The sequence below is a fragment of the Scyliorhinus torazame genome, chromosome 7 (genome assembly GCF_047496885.1).
Source record: "Scyliorhinus torazame isolate Kashiwa2021f chromosome 7, sScyTor2.1, whole genome shotgun sequence".
Lineage (NCBI taxonomy): Eukaryota > Metazoa > Chordata > Chondrichthyes > Carcharhiniformes > Scyliorhinidae > Scyliorhinus > Scyliorhinus torazame.
In genome coordinates, this window is record NC_092713.1 from 161,345,136 (window position 1) to 161,369,816 (window position 24,681).

At 44.6% G+C, this 24,681-nt stretch overlaps 1 protein-coding gene across 1 annotated transcript in view; it reads left to right on the plus strand.

Annotated features, from left to right (window-relative positions):
• Positions 1–24,681, plus strand: part of LOC140426653 (xenotropic and polytropic retrovirus receptor 1 homolog) — a 507,289-nt gene that overhangs the window by 15,201 nt on the left and 467,407 nt on the right. The window lies entirely within an intron of this gene.

Sequence of the window (24,681 nt, forward strand, 5' to 3'; positions counted from 1 at the left end):
CTTCCACCAGTGAGAACAGTATTTCCCTGTCCAGAAATTCTATGATTCGAACCTCATGATTTTGAATACCTTTACTAAATCTCTTCTCAATCTTCTCTTCTCCAAGGAAAACCATTTCAACTCCTCCAGCAAAAGCAAAATACTGTGGATGTTGGAAATCTGAAATAAAAACAGTAAATGCTGGATAAGCTCAGCAGGTCTGGCAACATCTGTGGAGAGAGAAACCGAGTTAACTTTTTGTGCCATGTGACATCTTCAAAACTGAAGAGGGGTAGAAATGTAATAGATTATATCGCTGGAGAATGGGTGGAGGAGGTGGGCCAGAATAGAAGGTCATAGAGAGGTCGGTGCTAAGGGGGAATTGACAAAGTTGTCGTGGACACAACACAAAGGGAGTGCTAATGGTAGCATTAAGGATGAAATAAGGTGCTGATGGTGGCATAAAGGTATGATAGCAAAATAGGTTAGTAGGAGAACAAAGGTCAGTGGCTGCATGAAAGCAAAGCTGAAGAACAAGTGACAAATGGCCCTGGGGGGGGTTGCATCGGTACAAAGAAACAAAAATCAAAATGGGGTCAAGATGGAGGGGAAAGTTAAAAGCAAATTATTGCAGATGCTGGAATCGGAAGTAAAAATAGAAAATACTCTTTGTAAAAGCTGGAGGGAAATGGGGTCAGATTTATACTGTTGTGGGGGGTGGAGTGGAACTGTGGGGATGGATAGAGGGCCAGCTATAGGTAAAGATTGACAAAGATGTTGTGGACAGAAAGACAAAGGAAATGTAATTGGGGGTGATTAAGACTATGAAGCGTGCTGATAGTGACACAAAGAGATTAAAATGTGTCAATGGCAGGTCAAAGGACAACTAGGAACAGGGAACAGATGGGCCAAGTGAGGGACAGTAGTGACGGAAACACAGATCAAAATAAAATAAATTGATAGATATAAAAATGAGGTAAAGGAGGAGAGACTGTTCACAGTCTGAAGTTGTTGAACTTTAAGTCCGGAAGCAGAGCCTTTGAATATTTTTTAAGACAGAGCCAGATAGATTCTTGATTAACAAAAGGGTGAAGTGTAATCTGGGTAGACAGGAATGTGGGACTGGGGTTAGAATCAGATCGGTCATGTTCTTATTGAATGACGGAGCAGGCGTTAGGGGCCAAGTTGTCTCCTGCTCCTGATTTGTATGTTCATATTTAAATAGTTGTTCAATTCCAATAAACCTTCAGAATGTAAATCTTTCAATGTTTTTTCAATTTAGAGTACCCAATTCATTTTTCCCCATTAAGGGGCAATTTAGCGTGACCAATTAATCTAATCTACAATCTTTGGGTTGTGGGGGTGAGACCCACACAGACACGAGGCGAATGTGCAAACTCCACATGGACAGTGATCCGGGGCGGGATCGAACCCGGGTCCTTGGTGCCGTGAGGCAGCAGTGCTAGCCACTGCACCACCATGCATCCCTTGGAGTACGAGAGAAATCTAAGACTAGACAATAAAACCTTTTACGGTAATGGGAAACAAAACAGCAGAGGCTTTTGTGATGAATGGATGGTTTTAGGAAAATTGGATTCTAAATATTGGGCAATTTAAAGGGTTAAAAGCCTGTGGTTTTATGTGTTTGATTGCAGTGGTCATGTTTCTTATATTGATTTTGTTTGCAGGGTCTGGGAGCTTTTAGGAGGCAGAAGGAGAAATTAATCAGAGGAATATGTTTTCAATCTGAGCTAATGCACTGTGGTTTGAATGAGGAAAGACCATGGGGAGTTAATGTGCTTTTACTCTGGATAAGTAGTGCTTTTAGCCTGGATGCTAATTTGTTTTTCAGCTTTGGGAGATTATGTCATTGCTGGGTGGAGCTAAGGGACAGAGACACATTTTGAGAAAGCTCTGGAGAAGATTTGAAGTCTGATCTGGCAATCCTTGACCACAAGTAAAGGCAGTTTTCTCTTACAGTAGGATAGTTATAAAAAGAGTAATAATATTTAAAACAAAGCAGTCTTGTCTGAGGACAAGGAAGAAGCTGAAGCATACCAGATAAACCAGCGTTTTGAAGATATTCAGCCAGAGTCTGAAGGGATTCTGAAGTAGCCCAAATCTGTTCTGTGAAGCCAAATCTGTTCTGTGTACTGAGAGATGTATGTTTCTTTTCTTGTTTAATGGGGAATTGAGTAGTCATGTTTAAGAGGTCATTGTAAGCTGTTCTTTTTGTGTGTTAAATTAAAGAGTTTAATATTGTATCCATAATAAAGTTTTGTTTTCAAAATACCATAGCCCTATTTCTTCATGCAATCAGTCCTAAAGCTAATCATTCGTTCTGCACAGTCTTACAAAAATAACTAAAATATTGGGGTTTCAGTCCAGTATCCTAGCCACTGTTTGGGCCTGGTCTGGGACCGTAATACTTTGAACAAGTGTTTTACTTCCATCTTCGGTGGAAACGTGTTCCAATGTTCCAATGGAATACAATGTTGACAAATGTGAGGTTATCCAATGGAATACAATGTTGACAAATGTCAGGTTATCCATTTTGGTAGGAATAACAGCAAAAGGGATTATTATTTAAATGATAAAATATTAAAACATGCTGCTGTGCAGAGAGACCTGGGTGTGCTAGTGCATGAGTCGCAAAAAGTTGGTTTACAGGTGCAACAGGTGATTAAGAAGGCAAATGGAATTGTGTCCTTCATTGCTAGAGGGATGGAGTTTAAGACTAGGGAGGTTATGCTGCAATTGTATAAGGTGTTAGTGAGGCCACACCTGGAGTATTGTGTTCAGTTTTGGTCTCCTTACTTGAGAAAGGACCTACTGGCACTGGAGGGTGTGCAGAGGAGATTCACTAGGTTAATCCCAGAGCTGAAGGGGTTGGATTACGAGGAGAGGTTGAGTAGACTGGGACTGTACTCGTTGGAATTTGGAAGGATGAAGGGGGATCTTATAGAAACATATAAGATTATGAAGGGAATAGATAGGATAGATGCGGGCAGGTTGTTTCCACTGGCGGGTGAAAGCAGAACTAGGGGGCATAGCCTCAAAATAAGGGGAAGTAGATTTAGGACTGAGTTTAGGAGGAACTTCTTCACCCAAAGGGTTGTGAATCTATGGAATTCCTTGCCCAGTGAAGCAGTAGAGGCTCCTTCATTAAATGTTTTTAAGATAAAGATAGATAGTTTTTTGAAGAATAAAGGGATTAAGGGTTATGGTGTTCGGGCCAGAAAGTGGAGCTGAGTCCACAAAAGATCAGCCATGATCTCATTGAATGGTGGAGCAGGCTCGAGGGGCCAGATGGCCTACTCCTGCTCCTAGTTCTTATGTTCTTATGTTAAGAACAGTTGAAAACCAAGAGATAAAAGGGAGGGAGGAACTTAAAACAATCACCATCACTGAAGAAAAAGTAATGGGAAAACTAATGGGACTTAAAATTAACAAGTCCCTGGACAGGATGTCTTGCATCTTGGGTCTTAAAAGTAGTTGCAGAGAGTGGATGCATTCGCTATAACCTTCCAAAATTTCCTAGATTCTGGAACGGTCCTCGTAGATTGGAAAACTGCATATGTAGCATCTCTGTTCAAGAAATGAGGGAGACAGCAAATGGGAAACTATAGGCCCGTTAGCCTAACATCTGTCATTGGAAAAATGCTAGAATCCACTATTAAAGAGGTTGTAATAGGATATTTAGAAAATCATGATACAATCAAGCAGACTCAACATGGTTTTGAGGACGTGACAAATACAGCATTGTGTATTTCATATTCCAAAGTTGTTTAATTGAGGTGCCACATAAAGGGTCACTATACCAGTTGAGAGCATATGAAGTTGGGGTTTTATATTAACGTGGTGAGGAGACTGGCTAACTAAGAGGAAACACAGTTTGGTTAAATGGGTAATTTTCAGCGTGGCAAACTGTAACTAGTGGAGTGCCTCAGGGATCAGTGCTGGGGCCTGAACTATTAATGATTTATATTAATGACATTGATCACTGTATTGTAGCCAGTTTTGCTGATGCTATAAAGGTAGGAAAGTTGTGAGGTAGATACAGAGTCTGCAAAAGGATGTAAGTAAGTTAAGAAAGTGGACAAAAAAATGTGCAAATGGAGTATAGTGTGGGAAAATGTGAGGTTGTCCACTTTGATGGGACGAATGGAAAAGTAGCATATTAAAATAGAGATTGCAGAATGCGGGGTACAAAGGGATCTGGATGTCCTTGTATATGGAAAAACAAAAAAACAGCATGCAGATAATCTTGATTAGTGTCAAAACTAGGCTTGCATTAACACTGCAATGAAGTTACTGTGAAAACCCCCCAGTCTCCGTACTCCGGCGCCTGTTCGCGTACATTGAGGGAGAATTCAGAATGTACAATTCACCTAACAAGCACGTATTTTGAGACTCGTGGGAGGACACCGGAGCACCCGGAGGAAACACACGCAGACACGGAGAATGTGCAGATTCTGCACAGACAGTGACCAAAGCTGGGAATCGAACCCGGGTCCCTGGCGCTGTGAAGAAATAGTGCTAACCACTATGCTACCGTACCACCCAAGATACAACAAGTAATTAACAAGACAGAATATTGGTCTTTGTTACAAGAGGGATAGAGTATAAAAGTAAGGAAATCTTGCTGCAAATGTACACCGAGTGCTGCATGCAGTTGTGGTTGCCTTACCGAAGGAGGGACAATTAAGCTGATTTTGGGGATGAAGGATTGCCTTATGAGGAAAGGGTAGGCCTATAATCATTGGAGTCTAGAAAAATGAGAGGTGACCTTATTGAGGGGGTGTGATCGGGTAGATGCTGAAAGGATGTTATCGTTCTTGGGGGAGTCTTGAACTAGGGGACCACCGTTTCAAAATAAGGGGTCTCACATATAAGACTGAGAAGTGAAGAAATATGTCCTCTGAGGGTTTATATTGTTTGGAATTCGCTTTCTCAGAGAGCAGTACAGGCTGGGTTATTGAATATATTCAAGAAGGAATTAGACAGATTTTTGATTGACAAGGGAATCAAGGATCATATATCATAGAAACATAGAATTTACAGTGCAGATGGAGACCCCACTTAAGCCCACATCTCCACCCTATCCCCATAACCCAGTTACCCCACCTAACCTTTTTGGACACTAGGCAATTTATCATGGCCAATCCCTAACCTGCTAGAGTTAAGGCCACGTCAGATTAGTCATGATCTTCTTGACTGAAGAAGCAGGCTCGAGGGACCGAGTGGCTTACTCTTAACATCTTAAATCTTATGTTTGTATCCAATAATGCAATGCTGATCCATTCTATATTATCCAATATTACATTACTGATCCACGGTGCTTTGTGGCATACATTATTGAATAGTCAACTTTGGTTTATACACTCCCGAGTTTTATGTGAACACATCTGAAACTGATCACCGTCCAGTCTGTTTTGTGTGTTTGCCCATCCACACATGGAAGTGGGTGATTTCATGCCAAGTTAGTACAATGTTATCAACATGAATTAAAACCCACAGTTGAATATAAACTATCCATGGAGATGAGTAAATAAAGAATGTTACTACTTGTATCCATTGGATCAGCAGCAGGTATCCACTAACCCTATAGTAGGAGATTGTGTATTCACAGAAAAAGTGACAGTCATTAGTAAAATCCAAATTTATTGTAATCATTTTTTTTGTAACTGTCATCATAAACGTCCAGCAACAGGCAGAGATTTATCAATATTTATACTGTGCAACTCTTTTAAATTATCTCTTTTGGGATTGTATCATATCACTGTAGCTAGAAGTGAAATAATGGTGGTAAATATCGACATACTTGGTTTACTGTATATAACATAAACAGTGATTGTGATGGTGTTTGAACTTGTCTGCTTAATACAAACATAGCTTTTGTTTACATGATTTATCTGCTTTTTTATTTCCACCAGTGACTGATTGTAATTTGCCTGTTTAATCCAACTGCTAACTCTGTGTTGCTGACTTTCCTTGGGAACTATATTTTCAAATCTTTTTTGAAAGCTTATTGCAATATAAGAGTTGTGTTCTGATGCTATGATATGAAATCAAATAAATGCCTAGGACCATCAGAAACTTTTACAATATTTGAATAAAGTGGATATTCTGGCCTGATCTTTTACCTGAGTGCTGGATTACTGTTGAGTGTCTGGAAAGGTTTTGTGCAGTAAATCTAGGATGATGGCAGTTTGAAACTTCCCAGTGGTCTAATAGGTTGTTTGGAATTCACCTGCAAGTGAGTTTCTGCGTAGTCGGGTAGCAAAATCCGAAATGTGTTTGCAAAAAACACATTTATAAATTAATCACACCAGCTAGCACACAGAGGAAATCATCCCAGCTGGCTTAATGCTGAAACACTGAGACCTGAGGGTCACACCTTTGAATGCTGTTCTATGCTGAATTAACTGATCACGTGTGAGAAACTAGCAAACTTCCCTGAGCTAGGGAAGAAACTAGGGATAGCTGAGACTCACTGCTCCTGACCTCTGTTCAGCGGTGCACAAAGAATTGTCTATTGAATACTCTTGTGGCAACACTTCCATTTGCAGCACCTGACCCATGGATCTGTATCTCAGCAAAAATCATGGGGCGGAATTCTCTGTTAATGGGGCTATGTCCCCCATGCCCGCTAGAAAACAGGCGCGAGTCACTCTGGACTGTCCTGGAGAGTTCTCCATTTTGAAGGGGGCTTGCAGGGCCCCAGAGTACTCCACGCAGCTCCGGCTGCCGATACGGGGCCCTGGCCGTCTTGGAGACACCCCCCCCTTCCCGGTGACTGATTTCCCCCCCCCCCCCCCCCCCCGCCTCCCCCACCAGGGAGGCCACGGACTGTGTCTGCAGCCGCCACTCCGAGTGCCCGCCTGGTGGAACCATGAGGGAACCACGCCAGCGGAAACTTGGCCAGCTGCCGGCGGAGAATCGCAGGGGCCTCTTTCAATTGCCCCCGACCGGCGCCGTGTCGACCGTGCATGCGCGACTGGCGGTGATTCTCCGGTCCGCGGAGAATCGCGGGAATGCGTCGGACCCGATCGCGGGTCTGACACCCCACTCTCCACCCCCGCGCCGAACGTGATTTTGGCGCAGACGCTCGGAGAATCCCACCCATTGTCTTTAGGAGCGTAGAAAGAGACAAATGGTGCGAAGCCCTCAGCACCCTAATGTCTAAAAATGCGTGCACAGTGAGTAGCATGTATGCTCAAAGTGGATTTTTGGCGCAGTAAATTGGTATTTTTGACTGGAAAGATGTAGATTTGGCCCATGCCTGCTGTACTTGTTCACAGTGAGGAAGAAAGGGAGGTGTTGAGTGGAGGCAACCAATGCCAGGGAGGGCTGCCATGGAGCGGAAGAATTGAGAAGATGGGCACCTCGGCAATTCGTTTATCTCCAGTGGCAAGCTTGGAGTGTCCATGAGATCTTCTCAATGACATCTGTCTCAGTCCCAGTTTTGCTGCCATTTACTCTCCTATACATGGCTTTGTCCCAAGCTCACTCGATCATTCCCCACAGCTATTGCTCAAGTTTTGCATTTGATTACGGGCAGCACGGTAGCATTGTGGATAGCACAATTGCTTCACAGCTCCAGGGTCCCAGGTTCGATTCCGGCTTGGGTCACTGTCTGTGCGGAGTCTGCACATCCTCCCCGTGTGTGCGTGGGTTTCCTCCGGGTCCTCCGGTTTCCTCCCACAGTCCAAAGATGTGCAGGTTAGGTGGATTGGCCATGATAAATTGTCCTTGGTGTCCAAAATTGCCCTTAGTGTTGGGTGGGGTTGCTGGGTTATGGGGATTGGGTGGAGGTGTGGATCTTGGGTGGGATGCTCTTTCCAGGAGCCAGTGCAGACTCGATGAGCCGAATGGCCTCCTTCTGCACTGTAAATTCTATAATAATAACTTAAATTCCACTGGATGAATTATATTCTGAAATAGGTTTTGTTTTTCTGTCATCCCTTAACCTTCATTTTCTATTGGGTCCAGCACATTGATTGCCAGGTTTTTGTCTTCATCAACAAATCTCCCTGTACCCTCATCCCTCATCAGCAACCCATGTTCCGACACTCCCTCTCAACTCCAGTTTCTGTTGCAGCTTATTTGCCTGCATACTCCACATTTGATAAAATAAACCTTCAGCCATCTTATCTCCAAGTTTTGGAATGCTCCCTCCCACCTTTACCTTGCTATCTTTCTCCTCTCATTCAAATACCCCCTCAAAACCAATCTTGTTACTCACAATTTTTGCTACCCTCTCTAACCCATCTTAATAACAGCTGCGAGTTGTCTGGTTATTTTTACATTTAAACAATGAAAATAGCAGGGATAAACTATTGGCCCTTTTAGCCCGCTCCGCCATTCATTATGACCATGACTGATCATTCAACCCAGTAACCTGGGGTGAAATTCTCCGGAAACGGCGCGATGTCCGCCGACTGGCGCCCAGAACGGCGCAAATCAGTCGGGCATCGCGCCGCCCCAAAGGTGCGGAATGCTCCGCATCTTTGGGGGCCGAGCCTCAACCTTAAGGGGCTAGGCCCGCGGCGGACGAATTTCCGCGGAAAAGGCCTTTGGTGCCCCGCCAGCTGGCGCGGAAATGACATCTCCGGGCGGCGCATGCGCGGGAGCGTCAGCGTCCGCTGACGACATTCCCGCGCATGCGCAGTGGAGGGAGTCTCTTACGCCTCCGCCATGGTGGAGACCGTGGCGAAGGCGGAAGGGAAAGAGTGCCCCCACGGCACAGGCCCGCCCGCGGATCGGTGGGCCCTGATCGTGGGCCAGGCTACCGTGGGGGCACCCCCCGGGGCCAGATCGCCCCGCGCCCCCCCCCCCCCCCAGGACCCCGGAGCCCGCCCGCGTCGCCTTGTCCCGCCGGTAAGGTAGGTGGTTTAATCTACGCTGGCGGGAAAGGCATTTTAGCGGCGGGACTTCGGCCCATCCGGGGGTGCCCGCCAACCGGCGTGGCGCAATTCCCGCCCCCGCCGAATATCCGGTGGTGGAGAATTCGGCAACCGGCGGGGGCGGGATTCACGCCAGCCCCCGGAGATTCTCCGACCCGGCGGGGGATCGGAGAATCTCGCCCCTGTTCTCCCTTTCCCCTCCATATCCCTGATCCCTTTAGCCACAAGAGCTATATCTCACTCCTTCTTGAAGGCATACAATGTTTTGGAGGGTAGAAGGTGTCTGGAATTCACTGCCTGAGTTGTTGGTGGAGGCAGAGACCCTAAACTCTTTTTAAAAAAACTACCTGGATCTGCACCTTAAGTGCTGTGAGCTACAGGGCTATGGACCGGGTGAAGGAAGGTGGGATTAGAAAGGGCACCTGGGTATTCTTGGGCTGGCATACACTAAATGGGCCAAATGGCCTCCTCCTGTGCTGTAACCTTTCTATGGTTCCATCAACTGCTTTCTGTGGTGAAGAATTCCACAGACTGACCACTCTGGGTGAAGAAATCTCTCCTCATCTTGGTCCTAAATGGTTTACCCCTTATCCTCAGATTACGACCTCTGTTTCTGGACTCTCACACCATCAGAAACATCCTTCCTGCATCTACCCTGTCTAGTCTTGTTAGAATTTTATACGTTTCTTTGAGATTCCCTTTCATTCTTCTGAAGTTCAGCGAATATAATCCTAACCAACTCAATCTCTCCTCGTACATCAGTCCCGTAATCCCAAGAATCTGTCTAGATTGGCTGTCCAGGTGTCCTCCTCTCACACTGTCCTTTAGGTGCTGCTTACTGCCTGTCCCAGTGTCCCCTCAAAGAACAGAGAACAATACAGCACAGAAACAGGCCTATTGGCCCTCCAAGCCTGTACCGGTCATGATACCACCCTTGGCCAAAACCCTCAGCACTTCCTAGTGCTTTATCCCTCTATACCCATCCTATCCATGTATTTGTCGAGATGCCTTTTGAACGCCGTTAATGTATCTGCTTCCACAACCTTCTCTGGCAATGTGTTCCAGGCAGTCACTATCCTCTTGTATAAAAAGACCTGCCTCGCACATCTCTAAACTTTGCCCCACGGATATTAAACCAGTGCCCGCTGGTGAATGACCCCTTCCACCCTGGGAAAGAGTGCTTGCCCATCCACTCTATCCATGCCCTTCATAATCTTGTAGACCTCTATCCCGTCACCCCTCAACCTCCATCGTTCTAATGAAAACAATCCAAGTCTATTCAGCCACTCCGCACAGCTAACAACCTCCAGACCAGGCAACATCCTGGTAAACCTCCTCTGCACCATCTCCAAAGCCTCCACATCCTTCTGGTAGTGTGACAACCAGAATTGTGCGCAATATTCCAAGTGTGGACTTACCAAGGGTCTATACATGACTTGCCAGTTTTTATACTCGGTGCCCTGCCAAATGAAGGCAAGCATTCCCTATGCTTTCATTTTTAAAATGAATTTAGAATGCCCAATTCATTTTTTCCAATTAAGGGGCAATTTAGCATGGCCAATCCACCTACCCTGCACATCTTTGGGTTGTGGGGGCGAAACCCATGCAAACATGGGGAGAATGTGGTCACTCCACATGGATAGTGATCCAGAGCTGGGATCAAACCTGGGACCTCGACGCCTTGAGGCAGCAGTGCTAACCACCATGCCATTGTGCTGCCCTTGCTTTCTTCACTATCTTGTTCACTTATGTTGCCACTTTCAAAGACCTGTGGACCTGCACACCCAGATCTCTCTGACTTCCTATATTCCTAAGGGTTTTGCCATTTACTGTATATTTCCCCTCTGTTAGACCTACCAAAATGCATCATCTCACATTTGTCCAGATTAAACTCCATTTGCCATTTCTCTGCCCAAATCATCAACCTATTTATGTCCTGCTGTATCTTCTGACAATCCTCAACACTATTTGCCACTCCACCAACCTTGGTGTTATCTGCAAACTTACTAATCAGACTAGCTGCATTTTCCTCCAAATTGTTTATGTATACTACAAACGACAGAGGCCCCCAGCCCAGATCCCTGTGGAATACCACTAGTCACAGTCTTCCATTCAGAAAAACACCCTTCTACTGCTACCCTTTGCCTTCTGTGACCGAGCCAGTTCTGGATCCATCTTGCCACCTCACCTCTGGTCCTGTGTGACTTCACCTTTTGTATCTACCATGAGGCACCTTGTCAAAGGCTTTACTGAAGTCCATGTAAACAACATCCACCCCATACCAATCATTTTTGTCACCTCCTCAAAAAACCCGATCAAGTTAGTGAGGCATGACTTCCCCTTCAGAATATCATGCTGTCTATCACTAATGAGTCCATTTGTTTTCAAATGGGTATATATCCTGTCCCTGGGAATTCTCTCCAATAATTTACCTACTACGGATGTGAGGCTCACCGGCCTAAAGTTTCCAGGATTATCCCTAGTGCCACATTAGCTATTCTCCTGTTCTCTGGGATCTCACCTGTAGCCAATGAGGATACAAAGATGTCAGTCAAGGCCCCAGCAATTTCCTCCCTTACTTCCCTCCGTATTCTGGGGTAAATCCCTTCCGGCACAGGAAACTTATCTATATTAATGTCTTTTAAAACACCCAATACCACCTCCTTTTTGATGTCAACATGACCCAGACTGTCTCCTGTATGTCCTGCTGACTGTCTGTCCCAGTGTCCTCCTCTCGTACTTTCCTCTAGGTGCTGTTGGCTGTCTGTCCCAGTGTTCCAGGGTCAGTCTTTCGCACTCTCCTCTGTAAAGTGCCCGTGGGGGAATTCTATTGCATTTAGACATTTCTCTAAGTGAAAGGTAGAAACGATTATGTATTTGAATAGTGTGGATATCCTTTATTGGGCAAAATAAATGAACGGGCAGAAGGAAATGTAAATTTCACAGATTAAAAAAAAATACTGTCAGTATGCCCCACGGTCATTAAATGAGTAACCAGGGGCCATGTATCTTTTAAAGTATATATCTGACTGTCTGCTGTGTTTTATGATAGCACACGTGCCTAGAAAAAGCATGACTAATTGCTGTGTCAGTTTGTTTGGAAGATAGTTACTGGAAGTTACTTCAGCTGAGTTGCAGTAAAACCTTGGGGCACTGCCCGTCCATAGTACACCACATTGCATTGCCCAAATAAATATTTTATCATTTAAATCATATATTTTACCCCTCTCTCATGTCTTGGTATAAATTATGCTTCAAAGAGGATTAAAGAATTGCATCACCAGCTAGTAAAAGAAATGTGCAGGCCTGAGATTATTCAGATTGGCGTTCATTTGTACTCATTTGAATTGAACCCAGAGCTAGTTTTGCATTACTTCCTTTTTCCCCTTTCCCACTCATACATTCTACAGAAAAAAGTACAGTATTGCTCCTTTTTACCTATAATATTGCATTTTCTTTTTTGTTTTGTGACTGAATTCTTTAACTTTGAGAGGCACATACAGCTTTGTGTAAGCCAGGAGTGAAATCAGATTCACAGTCGAATGCAGCTGCTCAGTTTGAATACTTTAATGGTAACATAATTTTAGAGTTTATGTTCTCTTACTTATTGAAACTTGAGCGGAAGAATCCAGCTAAGAAGGTCATGTAGTGCTGGTCCAAGGAAACAGAAGAGCTCCTACTTGACTGCTTAGAGACAGTGGACTGGTCCATATTTCAGAACTCGGCGACCAACTTAAATGAGTATGCCACCGCCATCACAGACTTCATCAGCAAATGTGTGGACGACTGCGTGCCAAAGAAAGCAGTACGTACGTTGCCCAACCGGAAACCATGGCTCAATTGTGAGATTGACTCCCTACTGAAGGACAGGTCTGAGGCGTTCAAGTCAGGCGACCCTGATCTATACAAGAAATCCAGATACAACCTCCGCAAAGCCATCCGAGTTGACGAGAGAATATGAGACCAAGCTAGAGTCTCAACCTAAACAACGTAACGGGCTACAAAGCGAAACCGAGCAATATCCCCAGCAGCAGCGCACCCCTCCCCGATGAACTCAATGCATTCTGTGCTCGGTTCGAGCAGGAAACCAACGATCCATTGTCGAGTGCCCCAGCAACCCATAACACTCCCATACCCACCATCACAGCTTCCAAAGTCAGATCGGCCTTTCTGAAGGTGAACCCTCTGAAGGCGACGGGTCCGGACGGGATCCCTGGTTGTGCACTGCGCGGACCAGCAGGCCGATGTGTTCGCGGACATTATTCTGTCCCTACTCCGTTCCGAGGCCCCCACCTGCTTCAAGAAGACCACCATCATACCGGTGCCAAAGAAGAACCAGGCACCATACCTTAATGACTATCGTCCGGTGGCCCTGACTTCAGCCGTAATGAAGTTCTTCGAGAAGTTGGTCATGAAGAGCATCACCTCCATACTCCCAGAACGCCTTGATCCACTGCAATTCGCATACCGCCACAACCGGTTCACAGCAGACACCATCTCCCTGGCCCTACACTCATCCTCAGAGCATCTTGACAATCAGACTCTTATTTATTGACTACAGCTCCGCCTTCAATACCATAATCCCAGCCAAGCTCATATTACTTAAAGGGGTATAAGTGGATAGGCAATGGCAAACATTCAAAGAGCGCATCGAGGAACTGCAACAATTGTTTGTTCCTGTCTGACATAAAAGTAAAATGGGAAAGGTGGCCAATCCATGGCTTAGAAGGGAAGTTAGGGACAATATTCAATCCAAGGAAGGTGCATATAAATTGGCTAATAGAAACAACAGGTCTGAGGATTGGGAGCTGTTTAGAATTCAGCAAAGAAGGATCAAGGGATTGATAAAGAAGGGGAAAATAGAGTACGAAAGTAAGCTTGCAGGGAACATAAAAACTGACTGCAAAGTTTTTTATAGGTACATGAAGAGAAAAATATTGGTGAAGACAAATGTAGGTCCCTTACAGTCAGAAACTGGAATGTATTGTGGGGGGGGGGGGGTACGGGACAAAGAAATGGCTGAGCAACTAAATACATTGGTTGTGTCTTCACAAATGAGGACACAAGATATCAGAAATGTTGGGGAATGCAGGGTTTAGTGAGAAGCAGGAACTGAAGGTGATCAAAACAGTTGAGAAATGGGGTGAGATTCTCCGACCCCCCGCCGGGTCGGAGAATCGCCGGGGGCTGCGTGAATCCCGCCCCCGCCGGTTGTCGAATTCTCCGGCACCGGATATTCAGCGGGGGCGGGAATCGCGCCGCGCCAGTTGGCGGGCCCCCCCAACCCCCCGCGATTCTCCGGCCCAGATGCGCCGAAGTCCCGCTGCTAAAATGCCTGTCCCGCCGGCGTAGATTAAACCACCTACCTTACCGGCGGGACAAGGCAGCGCGGGCGGGCTCCGGGGTCCTGGGAGGGGGCGCGGGGCGATCTGACCCCGGGGGGTGCCCCCACGGTGGCCTGGCCCGCGATCGGGGCCCACCGATCCGTGGGCAGGCCTGTGCCGTGGGGGCACCTTTTCCTTCTGCCTTCGCCACGGTCTCCACCATGGCGGAGGCGGAAGAGACTCCCTCCACTGCGCATGCGCGGGAATGCCTTCAGCGGCCGCTAACGCTCCCGCTCATGTGCCGCCCGGAGATGTCATTTCCGCGCCAACAAGCGGGGCACCAAAGGCCTTTTCCGCCAGCTGGCGGGGCGGAAATTCGTCTGGCGCGGGCCTAGCCCCTTAAGGTTGGGGCTCGGCCCCCCAAGATGCGGAGCATTCCGCACCTTTGGGGCGGCGCGATGCCCGACTGATTTGCGCTGTTTTGGGCGCCAGTCGGCGGACATCGCGCCGATACCGGTGAATTTCGCCCATGGTGTTGGGGAAATTGATGGGATTGAAGGCTGATAAATCCCCAGGGCCTGATAATCTACATCCCAGGGTACTGAAAGAGGTGGCTCTAGAAATATTGGATGCTTTGGTGGTCATCTTCCAGGCTTCTGTAGGCTCTGGAACAGTTCCTGCAGATTGGAGGGTGGCTAATGTTTAAAAAAAAATTAAATTTAGAGTGCCCAATTCATTTTTTCCAATTAAAGGGCAATTTAGTGTGACCAATCCACCCACCCTGCACATCTTTGGATTGTGGTGATGAAACCCACCCGGGCAATGATCTAGGGCAGGGATTGAACCTGGGACCGCGGTGCCTTGAGGCAGCAGTGCTAACCACTATGCTGCCCGAGGGTGGCTAATGTAACTCCACTATTTAAAAAGGAGGTTAAGAGAAAGCAGGGAATTATAGACCTTAAGCCTGATGTCAGCAGTGGGGAAAATTCTAGATCCATTATCAAAGATTTTATAGCAGAACACTTAGAAAATAGTGGCAGGATTGGACAGAGTCAGCATGGATTTATGAAAGGGAAATTATGCTTGGGAAATCATGTTTGACAAATCTATTGGAATTCTTTGTGGGTGTAACTAATAGAATTGATGAAGGGGAGCCAGTGGATGTGGTGTATTTGGACTTTCAGAAGGCTTTTGACAAAATCCTGCATAAAACTTTAGCGTGTAAAATGAAAGCACATGGGTTTCGAAGCTATTGAGATGGATTGAAAACTGGTCGGCAGGAAACAAAGAGTAGGAATTAACGGGTCTTTATCAAGTTGGCAGGCAGTGACTAGTGGGGATCGGTGCAGGGACCCCAGCTATTCACAATATATGTTAATGATTTAGATGAGGGAACAAAGTGTTATAGCTAAGTATAAACTGCAAAATTCCAATAAAAATATTTATTAAATAAAAGTTAAATTCATCAGAATCTGAAGAGACATTCTAGAATGAGAGACCTTGGTTTTAGGCCATGGGGTGGCAGATTTAAAACAGAAATGAGGAGGAATTACTTTACTCAAAGTAAATCTGTGAAATTCTCTATTTCAGAGGGTAATACGAAACAAATTTCAGGAGGAGATAGATGGATTTTTAATTAGTAGAAGGATGAAGGTTCATGGGGAGCAGACAGGAAGGTGAAGATGAGGCCGAGAGGAGATCAGCCATGATCATATTGAATGGCGGAGCAGGCTCGAGGGGCTGAATTGCCCACTCCTGCTCCTAGTTCTTATGTTAATTGCACCTTCTTTTCAGAAAGCTGTCTTAGTGAGCATCTAATGGCTCTCTAGATGAGGCAATTGAGTTTGGAAATTTAGTTGGAGGAAACTTTACAAATGGAAGCTGTGAGCTCCATGTACCCATTGATTTTGCTGTGTTTATGCACGGGAGCTAAAGACCTCCTGTGTTTCATGGTTTTATGGTCAACTATGAATGAACAGTGCTAGCTAGCCATTCATTACCCTTGTGCACACAATTTCTAAAAGCGGTTTTGTATTGAAATTGTTGTAATTAGAAACATAGAAAATTAAAATAGACAACAATGTTGCTAAATAATGATGTAGAGCAGCTGTGAAAAACATGTAAAAAGGTGTTCAGGGAAAAATATATTACACAAAAAAGCAAGAACAAACTAAACATTAATGAGACACCATGGATGAATAAAAACATTAGGGAAAAATTGAAGGTAAAGAAAGAGGCCTAAACTAATTCATGAACAGCAGGGCAGAGTATGACATGGGAGAATATGGAGAGATTAGGAAAGAAATCGAAAGAGCAGTTGGGAGGCGACAGGAGCTATGAAATCAAATGATCAAAGAATATAACTAAAACTAGGGACCATAGGCATTTATAGCTTGACGTGCACCACTCTGCATCAAGCAAGAATGAGAATTGAACTTGCGCTGTTGACGTTACTCTGAACCATATCTTTGCCATCAAGCCAACAGAGCTCACCAATCCCTGCAATAAAATATTTAATAAATATATAAATTAAAAAAAGAAAAGTCATGGTGGTTTTAGGACTACTAAGGGACGAGCATGGTAAAATTATGGCAGCAACAGTAAAATGCACCAAATATTAATTATTTTGCTTCAGTATTTACTAGATTGGTGTATTAGGTGGAAATGTCATAGGATGAGATTTTGGCGGCATGGTAGTGTTGCTAACTTTTGGTTGGTTCAATTGGCTCTGTTTTATAACCTTTGCTCTCGAGTCGCCAGGTATCTTTATGATACCGCCACGAGGTTCATGTTCAAGTAATGATCAATAACTCAATACACCGATTAGTAAGATTCAAATCAAAGCACATTTATTATACACAGTAATCGCTACTCATGCACAAATTCTACATCTAAGCTACTTCTACGACTAACAGGCCTATACTTAGCTTTGGACTGGCCCACCAGGTCAGGGGAACAAATGGCCTTTCGTTCGGGTTCTGAGTCTGCGGGATTCGAAGTTGGTACGGATTGGTAGCTAGGAGCGCCTGTCTCGTAGCGAGCGTTGACTTAAAACTTGCTGGATTTCGGCTACAGTTGAACCGGTCACGGTCGAGGTTGGTTCGTGTTGCTGAGTGACCCGATCAAGAAGAACGATTTGCACTTGGGGGCTTAACTTTATAGTCCCCAGGGGCTCCCCGCCTTTCGGGGCGGACCCTGTACCTGGTTCCAGGTGATTGGACTTTGTTCCAATCGCTTGGTTTGATTTCTCCAATACTGGAGCGGTTCCCTGATCGATGGGCGGTCTTGAGGTGTCCGTTAACCTCTTTTGTGTTGGCTCCTGCTGGCACCAGGGAGTCTGGCTTAGCTTTGTTTGTCCTAAATGTTGCGATTGTTCCCGGGGATCGCTCATCAGTATGTAGATGGCTGCTAAATTATTATGCAGATGGCTGCTTGTATCGATGCTGTCTGGGCTTTTGCAGAGTTCAATACACAGTAACTGGCACCTGCTGGTTTCTGCCTGTGTTGGCTGAATTTCCCTTCAGCCTTTGCTGTTCTGCATTTTACATCGTGAGTTGGCCAACTCGGGTGGCTACAGTAGCACAGTGTTTAGCGCTGTTGCTTCACACGCCAGGGACCTGGGTTCGATTCCTGGCTTGGGTCACTGTACGGAGTCTGCACGTTCTCACCATGTCTGCGTGGGTTTCCATGGGTGCTCCGGTTTCCTCCCACAAGTCTCGAAAGACTTACTGTTAGGTGAATTGGACATTCTGAATTTTCTCTGTGTACCTGAACAGGCGTCGGAGTGTGGCAACTAGAGGATTTTTACAGTAACTTCATTACAGTGTAAATGTAAGCCTACTTGTGACCTAATAAAGATTATTATTATTATTATTAATAAAAACTTATAAACCACATTTAAAATTAAAATAAAACTATTCAATACAAACTAAACTCAGAGGATAGAAACACTGGTCGCAGACTGATTGGAAAGAGATAGCATACGCTATTACAAATATTTAATAATTTGTTAGGAAAATGTGTAGTTTTAGAGGACTGGCAGATAGCTGATGTCTAGGGAACTTTAGACCGGTCAACTTAACATTGGTGATAGGGAAGGCAATGGAATCTCAGCTGAAAGAGAAGGAAAAACAGTTGGAGACCAAAAATCAAATAGTGAACAGCCAGCATGCATTTCTAAAGGAAAAGTCTTGCTGAGCTCTGAATTCTTCAAGACAATAATGGTAGATGTGGGTAATGCAAAATGTATAATGTATCTAATTTCTAAAAGACCATCGATTTGAGGTCCCACATAATAGAACAACAAACAAGGTAAGAGTATTCAGAATCTGTGTTAATTGTCAGAAGGGGTAGCTTTCTGGGAGCAAAACCAAGAAGAGAGTAGACATAAAGGGTCTCTATTCAGACAGGTAGAAAGTAGAATCTAACAAGGGTCAAACCTGAGAGCAGTGTTGTTCACAATTTATATGAACTATTTAGATAGACCTTTGAACCATGAACACAATTTCTGATTTGCAGATCACACCAAATTAGGGGAATAATTAATAGAAATGCATGAAACACTAATGATGGTAACACAGGTTAATAAAAGCAAACTAAGCACTAGAGTTTATTTTGAGAGGGATAGAATTGAAAAGTAGAACACTTGTATCAAACCTTGGTTAGTCCGTACCCTTGGAGTACTATTGTGTTCTGGTCACTATGTGACCAAGGGATTTAGAGGCACACGTTTAAAGATTTTTAAGGATGATATCAGAACTACTGGCTATATCTTTCGGGAAACATGAAAAGCCTGGGTCTCATTTATCTTGAAGGGAGAATGCTGAAAGGTTACCTGATAGAGGCTTTTAACATTGTGGAAAATTTTGATAGAATAAACACAGACGGGTTTTACATTTGTGGAGCACAATAGGGAATTCAAAGGAAGCATTTTTACTCAGAGTAATGAGAATGTAGAACTCATGACCACAGAGAGTAGTTGAGGCAAGTAATATAAGGAAAAGCTAGATAAACATGCGAAAGAGAAGGGATTAGAGGGAGTATGCTGATGGAATTAAATGAGGAACGATGAAAAGAACCATAGGATCCCTACAGCACAGAAGGGGGCCATTCGGCTCATGAAGTCTGCGCCGACCCAGTGAAAGAGTACCCTACTTAGGCGCACTCCACTGCCCTATCTTCATAATCCCACCTAACCTGCGCATCCTTGGATACTGAGGGGCAATTTAGCGTGGCCAATCACCTAACCTGGACTATGGGAAGAAACCGAGCACCTGGAAGAAACCCACGCAGAGATAGTGAGAAAGTGCAAACTCCACACAGACTATTACCCATGGCTGGAATTGAACCGTGTCCCTGGCACTGTGAGGCAGCTGTGCTGACCATTGTGGCACCGTGCCGTCCCAGAGACTCGTGGAGCATAGACATCGACTGGCTGGTCTGGATAGCCTGTTTCAGTGTTTTGAACCAGGAAGTTAGAGCACCTAATTTTCGAAGGAAAATAATGTATCAACAGTGAAATAATGAGTGAAAGACAGGATTGCAAGAGAGATCACAGAACTGTTACAACACAAAAGGAGGCTATTTGGCCCAGTATGCCTGCACCGGCTTTCCAAATGAGCTTAGTTCCATTTTTTTGCTTTCTCCCTGTAACCTGTGCATTGCCACTTTTCAGATAGTATTCAAAAGGAAATTAGACTGTTTTGATGGAACCTGTCTCCACCACACACTCGGGCAATGCATTCTATACTGTAACCACTTGCTGCAAGACAAGGTTTTCTCTCAAACCACATTTGATTCTTTTGCAAATTAGTTCAAAGCTGTAACATGGATTCCATGTGAATTGAGCAGTTTGAGAATTCCCTTGCTCCCGAAAACCCTCTGAAAATGTCTACAACTGTGAATTACAGTTGGAGACTTCGGGCGGTTCTGGCCTACTATTGGTTATAGTTACCCAGGAAATGTTAGACCAAAAAATGCTCCTCCAAAACATGGGTAACTGTTACGACTACCTACCTACAGAGACCGAACTTGTTTCGACCCGATTCCCCTCCTACACTTCAGAGTATGAGCTACCCAGGTGACTAGAGGAAGGAACTCGCCATAGGATATAAACCCCAATCTGGAAGCAGGTCGGGGAAGGTGACCCTGCGGGGAGTGGAAAGGAGTGATTGTGTATCTACTGTGAGAATATAGAGAGTTGTATCCTGTCAGCCTGGCCTCTTATAGAAGTCATAGAAGTTTACAGCATGGAAACAGGCCCTTCGGCCCAACCAGTCCATGCCGCCCAGTTTTTACCATTAAGCTAGTCCCAGTTGCCCGCACATGGCCCATAACCCTCTATACCCATCTTACCCATGTAACTATCTAAATGCTTTTTAAAAGACACAATTGTACCCACCTCTACTACTACCTCTGGCAGCCCATTCCAGACACTCACTACCCTCTGAGTGAAGAAATTGCCCCTCTGGGCCCTTCTGAATCTCTCCCCTCTCACCTTAAACCTATGCCCTCTAGTTTTAGACTCCCCTACCTTTGGGAAAAGATTGACTATCTACCTTATCTATGCCCCTCATTATTTTATAGACCTCTATAAGATCACCCCTAAGGCCTCCTACGCTCCAGGGAAAAAAGTCCCAGTCTATCCAGCCTCTCCTTATAACTCAAACCATCAAGTCCCGGCAACATCCTAGTAAATCTTTTCTGCACTCTTTCTAGTTTAATAATATCCTTTCTATAATAGGGTGACCAGAACTGCACACAGTATTCCAAGTGTGGCCGTACCAATGTCTTGTACAACTTCAACAAGACGTCCCAACTCCTGTATTCAATGTTCTGACCAATGAAACCAAGCATGCCGAATGCCTTCTTCACCACCCTGTCCACCTGCGACTCCACCTTCAAGGAGCTATGAACCTGTACTCCTAGATCTCTTTGTTCTATAACTCTCCCCAACGCCATACCATTAACTGAGTAGGTCCTGGCCTGATTCGATCTGCCAAAATGCATCACCTCACATATATCTAAATTAAACTCCATCTGCCATTCGTCGGCCCACTGGCCTAATTGATCAAGATCCCGTTGCAATCCTAGATAACCTTCTTCACTATCCACTGTGCCACCAATCTTGGTGTCATCTGCAAACTTACTAACCATGCCTCCTAAATTCTCATCCAAATCATTAATATAAATCACAAATAACAGTGGACCCAGCACCGATCCCTGAGGCACACCACTGGTCACAGGCCTCCAGTTTGAAAAACAACCCTCTACAACCACCCTCTGCCTTCTGTCGTCCAGCCAATTTTGAATCCAATTGGCAACCTCACCCTGGATCCCGTGAGCTTTAACCTTCTGCAACAACCTACCATGCGGTACCTTGTCAAAGGCTTTGCTAAAGTCCATGTAGACAACGTCTACTGCACTGCCCTCATCTACCTTCTTGGTCACCCCCTCAAAAAACTCAATCAAATTTGTGAGACATGATTTTCCACGCACAAAGCCATGCTGACTGCCCCGAATCAGTCCTTGCCTCTCTAAATGCTTGTAGATCCTGTCTCTCAGAATACCTTCTAGCAACTTACCTACTACAGACGTTAGGCTCACCGGTCTGTAGTTCCCAGGCTTTTCCCTGCTGCCCTTCTTAAACAAGGGCACAACATTCGCCACTCTCCAATCTTCAGGCACCTCACCTGTGGCTGCCGATGATTCAAATATCTCGGTTAGGGGACCCGCAATTTCCTCCCTAGCCTCCCACAACATCCTGGGATACATTTCATCAGGTCCCGGGGATTTATCTACCTTGATGCGCTTTAAGACTTCCAGCACCTCCTCCTCTGTAATATGCACACTTCTCAAGACATCACTATTTATTTCCCTTAGTTTCCTAACATCCATGCCTTTCTCCACCGTGAATACCGATGAGAAATATTCATTCAGGATCTCACCCAACTCTTGTGGCTCTGCACATAGATGTCCTTGTTGATCCTTAAGAGGCCCTACTCTGTCCCGAGTTACTCTTTTCCCCTTTATGTATCTGTAGAATCTCTTTGGATTCTCCCTTGCATTATTTGCCAAAGCAATTTCATGTCCCCTTTTTGCCCTCCTGATTTCCCTCTTGTGGAGTCTTTGCCTCTGTCTACAACAGTAAGAAGTCTTACAACACCAGGTTAAAGTCCAACAGGTTTGTTTCGATGTCACTAGCTTTCGGAGCACTGCTCCTTCCTCAGGTGAATGAAGAGGTATGTTCCAGAAACATATATATAGACAAATTCAAAGATGCCATACCTCTTCATTCACCTGAGGAAGGAGCAGCGCTCCGAAAACTAGTGACATCGAAACAAATCTGTCGACAACAGTAAAGATGCAACGGAACCCCCAGTCACCTACTGACACCCTCTCAACCTCTCCCTGAATTCCTGACCACCCATCCTGACACCCCCCTCCAACTCCCAAGACCATGCAGCCTGACCCCCACATGACCTTGACTGCCCCCCCTCTGCCCATGACCATACACCTTGACTCCTTTCTTAACCGACCATACAGCATGACACTCCTGCCCCACACAACCATACAGTCTGACCCCCGACTACCCAGTAAGCTTGACCCAGCTCTATCCAGCTACACCTTTTAAATGTTTATTTTGGTACTATGCAAAATACGAAGGATTATTGACTTAACTAATTTTCTGTTCAATAATCTTGCTTGCTTATCACAGATTGTTTCCTGCCTTCCATTTGGAAACTCATTGCAGCCACTAAGCTACAGTTTAAAAAGCTGAATCAAAGACTGAAAATCTTTGTCACACCAAGATAATATAGCCCATTGGAAGGAACTTGATAGGTTGAACAGTCTTTTCTCATTTCACAGTTTACGTTCTGGTGCCCCTAACTTATTTCATGCTGTTAAATAAAATGAATTGCAGTTCTATTTCTGGATAGAAAATGCAGGGCAAGTAGAGTGCAGTTTGCAAATTGCAGAGTCCTGGAACTTGCATTAAATTTATATACAAAAGGAACTGCAAATAATTAATTTTGCAGTTGACTTTTCCAACCAGGAACTGCCTTGTTAACAAATTCTTCAGGGATTCATGGTTATTAATTGATCAACAGTTTGGTGTGTTGCTGCCTGTGAACAATGTTTAGAGCTATCCTTTAGTGCAGTGAACAGTAAACTACTCTGCAGTAGGAAATTCTAACAGCTACTTAATTTTAAGCAGGGCACTGGAAGAATACTCTCGACATAAAGCATTGCACAACTCCCAATATAGCATTAATCTTTCTCGTCAACAAGAAATACGTGAGGCCTTTACTTCAGATGAAAGAGAAAGGGACTTCTGAATTTGCAGAAGTGTATTGCAAAAGTGTGATTAATTTTGGAAGGCACATTTCAGCAGTTTTCTTTTGCAGATGGCACAATGTGGATGAATGCAAAGTTATGCCAAAACAGATAACTCATTAACACTTGGAACTATCTCCTATAAATCAAACTGTCTCATCTGTGTTGTAGATTGGATTCACTGAAAGGAGAGCACTTAAAAATAAACTCAAATGTATTACATTTTACAAATTAAATTATTATTTACCATGTGATTCTTACGTTATCTGACCCAATCCTTGATTGTAGTATGGATGCAAACATATGCACATGTGCAAATTTTGTTTTTTGACCTCTAAGAAAGACTTATAAAGTAAGTGCTTGACATTGTAGTGCAAAACTACTGGCACCAAGTGTTTTTTAACGTGCCCTTTCCTTAATTAAATTTTCGTCACACAATTGACCTTTGAGAGAATATTGCTGCATTTTCATATTTATAATTTTCAAAGTAGTACTTTGTTTGTTTATTCCTTGGAAATTGAAGTAACAAAACTTCCAACCTTCATATCGGGAAATACTTTTCACCCCAGATTAGTTTGACCACAATTCATTTTATTTACGCACAACCTCATTCACTCTCTCTCCTCCAGGCAGTGATCTTGCAGTATTTTCTGAATTGTGATATATATTCAGTTGTCAGACTGTCGCTTGGATCTATATTTTTATCCTGCTCCCTGTATATTTTGGAGGTGAAGACTCTTGATGCATTTAGTTCCACTGGTGCTGGCAGATTTTCACATCAATTCAAGTGGCAGCTCAGGTGTTGAGTGTCAGTGAGCATTACAGGCAAGCCTTATCTATCCTCAACTGATGACAGATTTTCACAGGAGGTGTTGATTTTTGATCCTTATTGGCACAAAGAGCTCCTACGATGCAGAAGGAGGCCATTTGGCCCATCGAGTCTGCACTGACCCTCTGAAAGGGCACCCTACTTAAGCCCACTCCCTCGCCCTATCCCCATAAACCCATCTAACCTGAACCACTTTATACACTAAGGGACAATTTATATGGCCAAATCACCTGACCCGTGCATCTTTGAACAATGGGAGGAAACCTAAGCACCCGGAGGAAACCCGTACAGACACGGGGAGAAC